Here is a 6,000-nt window from a genome sequence, read left to right on the forward strand (position 1 = left end):
ACCCTGTCGTCGCACACCACACAGCAAAGTTGAGTTGGTTCTGCCAAAACTGCATTGGGTTTTGATTCCAGTTTACCACCGCCTGCGCGTTATTAACGGACACGATATAGTTTTCAAAGATATTAATAAAGGTTGTTTTAAACCCCGTACTACCTACCACCACGATTTTCAAGTGTGCTAAATCCATATTATAATATATAATTTATATATTATAATATGTACATAACACTTCCAGGAATAACGAGCGGTGAGGCCGTTCAGCTGACGCACGCGATCGATAACACGTCAGGTCAACTCGAAGTCGCACTCTGCGATATCACCTACCTACCGCAATGGACTAACATCAACGCCAGCAACAATAAGCTGTTCGTCAGTGGGGCTCGCAGTCAGATAACTGACGGCTACTACAGCGTGTGCTCTCTAAACGACGAGGTCTTCAAACCCCTTGGAGCCGAACTCAAGATGAATGACTCAAACGGCACAGTGGTGTTAATCAACAACGGAAGAACCTCCTTGAGGCTCGGCCGACCATTAGCGAGGATACTCGGTATGTCTCCTGACGAGATAAAACCAACAACAACCGTCACAGGCACGAAGTTACCCGACCTAGTACCGTACCGAGAGCTGTACATTCATCTCGGTCAGGTGAGCACAACGTACAACATTCAAGGAGGTCACCCTTCCACTATACTGAGAGCAGTGCCGGTGAAAACTGAGAAATACAACGACGGTAGAACTGAGTCGTTTTCACCACGGCAGTATAAGAGATTAACCCAGGGTAACATACCTGAGCTGATAATATCGGTGTTAGATATAAATCATAATCCTGTAAATATAGGATACCTCAGCTTAACGCTTCATGTAAAATGACCTGCGCCCAAGGGCCCGGAGTGAAAAAATGCGTCAATATCGGGATCTCCGACCTTGGAGACACGCGCGGTTTCGACGCTCCTGGAGTAGATGGTAAATTGTACGCCTTGCAACTGAAAAACAACATTTACAAACGCGTTGAAGTCTCCGGTGGAACCCTAAGTGATATAGTAGATACCACAAGAGCAACAGTCAACACTAAGTACGCCCTTGTCAACACCGGTGATAACTGGATAATATACCCATCGTTCGGGGGTAAACTGTTCGACTTAGACGATGTTGAGAGCACTACCGTCGCCCGAAACAAGCCATATATGCTCGTCTTCACCGAAGATGACAAGTGGGTGTTGTTACCCGATAACGACTGGTTTCTCAATATTAGGCTCGGCTCCCCTTACGTGTTTACTGATAACAAAGACAACCACCTAAACAAAGTCGTGAACAATGGAACCCTACTCGTGGCTTATGTCCCAACTCAGAGACGTAGCGTAGTCGTCAGCTCACTCAACACTATGGCAGCCCACATGCTATCGAGTAAACTGACCATACAAAACGTGACATTGCAGTTGGTGTCTGAATTCGAAGGCGTGGTCAAGATACTAGAGAGTCTACCGGCAAACTCAACACTGATCATCAAAGTCTACCTAGGGGAACCATCGGGGAATGATGTCGAGATCGTGAAGGGGATCAAACTCGGGTGGGTGAAACGACACCAGTATCAAGTTTGCAACGTTTACGTGCGGGTGGGTGTTGGAGCCGACACCAGTCTGGAGGGGGTCAACGTGATCGTGGAAAACAAGATATCACTAACCAAGATCTTCCTGCCTGACAACATACACTTCATGGGTATGAAGTTAACCCCTGAATTATTATCAAAAAACCAGTTGGAAATTATATCGTAATAGTATAATAATGACCAGTCATCCCAACACGACCTAACGACCTAGGAGATACGGAGGGATTCGATCAGCCTGGTGAGGAAGACACCTTATATATCCTGCACTTCAAAGACAACGTGTACAGACGGGTGTCGTTATCAGATTTAAAAGAGCCCAAATGGCTGATCAACTTAACACTCGCCTCACCTTATATCACAATAGACGCAGATACGTGGTATATCACTAAGATTAGGAACAACGGTATCTGGTTCGGGGATTTCATTCCGGATGAATTAGTACCCACGAAAACTACTGATACCGAAAAAAATAGGTTACAGTCTGGAGCAAAAAATAACTTAACATTTAGCAATAATCCTTATGGCAAAGATCTTGTTGGTAGAATATTCTCCCCTTTCACACTCATCATAGAAGTCTTCTTTTATTTAGACAATGAAAACACCTCAAGAGTACACCAATTTTTACCCGGGGTGTCAATACACTGGTTTGACGAACACCAAGATCAATATTGTCGTATTGTTATACAACGGGATACCCCCACGGGTCCTATAAACCGCTTAATAAGCCTCAGTGGGGTTTTTATTACAACAGGAAAGTCTATTAGCCTCTCACCTATTACCCTGAGTAGTAATCTAGAACTTGTAGACTTCAAATTCATTGATATACTTTTAACTGAAACCCAATTAAAATATCTTTCAAAATATATATTATAGGATGGGTCTGTACCCAGTCGTAGAGGAAGTAGCGAAGACGCTGGAAACCGTAGATGGGTTCCGCTTGAGGCAGTTATGTGATGTGAAACGCCAACTAGAACAAGACCGTGACACGCGGAAAGCACTATGTAAGAAGTACAATAGAGCTTTCAATATCGTGGACGGGGCTGACACTACCCTTATGGCAACCAGCATGGGACTAGGGGCGGCAGGCGTTGGGTTGTTAGCTACCATCGTGGCCGCACCTATAGTGCTAGGTATTGAAATAACAGCTGGGGTGGCAGGGTTGGCAGGGTTGGCGCTTAAGTTAGTATCACGCAGACTGCATCGTAAGGCATTGAAACATGACGAGATCAGGGTTCTGGCCGAAGCAAAGCTGAACACAGTTAGTGAGCGTATTTCCACGGCACTCTCTGACAGTAAGATCTCAGAAGAGGAGTTTCGTTCAATCCTCTCTGAACTCACAAAATATAACGGAATGAAACAAGATATTCGATCCAAGTCTCGTAAGTCTGCTATCAGCGAGGACGAGAAAAAAAAGTACATAGAACAGGGGATACAAAAAGCCCAGCAAGCCTTTATTACGAACACCAAAGTGATCGTAGGAGGTTCACGTTAAACTGTTTCATCGATATAAACGTGACATAGTCCGGGTGATCGTACCGTACGGCACAGTGTTACCTCCAACACACGTTAAGTAGTAGGGGTAATAGTAGCAAGAGCTAAGGGCCCAACCAAAGCCTTATTTAGTAAATAAGGCTTTGTAGAGACTTTTCTTGAAAGTGTTTTAAAACCCCCATTGTATATACTACTCAACATACTATCCTAGAATGAGAAAATCCACTTCATTACAATCTGAACTACCGGGGATGCTTTCAAATAGGCTCATCTAATGGGCATCCACTGTTCTCATTGTCCCGATCACAGCAAAAATAACCTGGTTTCCGCAGTGCGGAAACCTGATGGAAAGTGGACTGAAACTTAAGTTTCCACCAAGAATCCAGTGAGTTTCCGTTCTTTTACACTGAGTTTCCGCAATGACGGAAACTTTCAATTACCCACTTTCTAAGGGTTTCCGCACGGTATCCGTTACCCATGCTCCAACAAGTTTCCGTTGAGTTTCAGTTAAGTTAGAGATCCATCAAGTTTCCGCAGGGTTTCAGTCACCAAGACTCCATCAGGTTTCCGCAGAGTTTCAGTTATCAGGACTCCATCAGGTTTCCACAGAGTTTCAGTTACAAACTGACCTACATAGTTTCCGCAGAGTTTCTGTTGCCAGAAAACTTTCCACAGCATTTCATTTACTCGGGTCACAGGAGTCATTCAATGTGTGTCATTGCATAAAACATTCTTGTTACTCCTGGTTGGCAAAGACAATATAAGGAGTTTATGTACAATCATCGAGTATACAGAAAGAAAAACAAAAGATACAACGGAATGAAACAAGATATTCGATCCAAGTCTCGTAAGTCTGCTATCAGCGAGGACGAGAAAAAAAAGTACATAGAACAGGGGATACAAAAAGCCCAGCAAGCCTTTATTACGAACACCAAAGTGATCGTAGGAGGTTCACGTTAAACTGTTTCATCGATATAAACGTGACATAGTCCGGGTGATCGTACCGTACGGCACAGTGTTACCTCCAACACACGTTAAGTAGTAGGGGTAATAGTAGCAAGAGCTAAGGGCCCAACCAAAGCCTTATTTAGTAAATAAGGCTTTGTAGAGACTTTTCTTGAAAGTGTTTTAAAACCCCCATTGTATATACTACTCAACATACTATCCTAGAATGAGAAAATCCACTTCATTACAATCTGAACTACCGGGGATGCTTTCAAATAGGCTCATCTCATGGGCATCCACTGTTCTCATTGTCCCGATCGATGTTTAGGTTGAAGAAATTCTGTCAAGGTTTCTGACAAGGTCCCCTTGTCGAAGGAACGGTCTGAACACCAATTGTTGGTGCGAAACTTTAATCGCTCTGGATCGGGGTCCCTTTAATAACTCAAGTACCTGCTGCTTAATTAGGATCATTTACCATTAAGCATGATGAACATCTCAACTTAAAGAGATATTTTGTTAATGACATGTACCTGTAAACACAATTGTGTCCATGTTACTGGCTAGGACGAGGTGTCACAAAATAGTCGAAGCTTTACAGTATGTTATTTTCACATTTTTTGAAACAGGCGATCACCTGTAGACTCACAACCTGTAGGTATATACTCTCGCGATGTGTTTGAATTTAATTATTTTTATTTTAAGCATTAATTATATATGGATGCTCTTCCTGAAGAACTTATATATCACAAAGCGATATTCTATCAATGTAGTTCTGTATGCCGTACTAACGTAAATAGCAGGTTCACTGTTAAACTCTTTCAAAGCTATTTTATCGAGTTGGCCCACAGGGTTGTACTGGTGAACATTACATAGGCGAGTACAGTTTACTGCAGTCACGTGATACGCCTTTCCCGAGGAGCACATCCTATTCCCCAGGAACAAACATTTCGCGAGACAGAGAATAATGGACACATTGCAATACACCATACCTGAGTGAACGTATACTTACACAGATAATTGACTACTTGAAGTTTTGGGAAGTGTTTTGCCTCAGTACTCGTTTGTTGTGCGACAATGGGCCTTTTATTCATACAACTACAGCTCATTCTCTGCATACCACCATCACATGGGATAAATATTTCAATGTCAAAACTGTTAAAGATCTTTTTACCAACGTTAGTTCTCATTTAAGTATTGTTTTTTTTTAAAAAAATTGATTTCATGACATAATTTTGATAATTATGTTCTGTAGATGGTTGCATTTTAATTATTGGTAGTTTCGATTAGTAACTTGAATTGTTAGTGGCTGTACCCTCAAAGGGGGTTGAACTATTGTAAAATTATTGTCCTCCTGAAACTTTCAAGTCTATGTGAACTTACCAGGCTTTATAAATAAAGGTAGTATTCTTGTTGTTTTAATTTTGGCTAACATTTCCTACAATCGCCAGCAGCTGAGGGGATGATGTAAATCCAACTAGGGTCCATGTAGGTAGCAAAGGTACTGTAAGTCCCCATGGTCCCTAGTCTGGTGATCTACCTTCAGTTGTTGGAGATCTATAGTCTGTTTTTATACTGTATTGTCTAAATGGTGATATTAGTTTTAACTTTCCATGCTAGCTTTAATTCAAATTGTGATATTCTAGTTGTTTTACTGTCCTTCGTTGACAGGTTTTATAACGCACACATGGTCTTTTTCATTGTTGAATGTTCCTGTCACAATACGGCTGAAATATTGCTGATGTGACGTTAAATATTAACTCACTCACTCTCTGCATATCACTGAATTTTGTACAACCGCAGCATTAGTGTCAGATTGTCTCGTTATCTGGGTCATGTACAGGTTTACATCATATCGTTTTTCCTGCATGTTCAACTGGGCCTGGACAAACTTGCACGGCTGAAAGATGGCCATTTTGTAAACGTAGCTTCAGTTATCGTGGTTGGGTATTCCTTATATG

The sequence above is a fragment of the Haliotis asinina genome, chromosome 14, assembly GCF_037392515.1.
Source record: "Haliotis asinina isolate JCU_RB_2024 chromosome 14, JCU_Hal_asi_v2, whole genome shotgun sequence".
NCBI lineage: Eukaryota > Metazoa > Mollusca > Gastropoda > Lepetellida > Haliotidae > Haliotis > Haliotis asinina.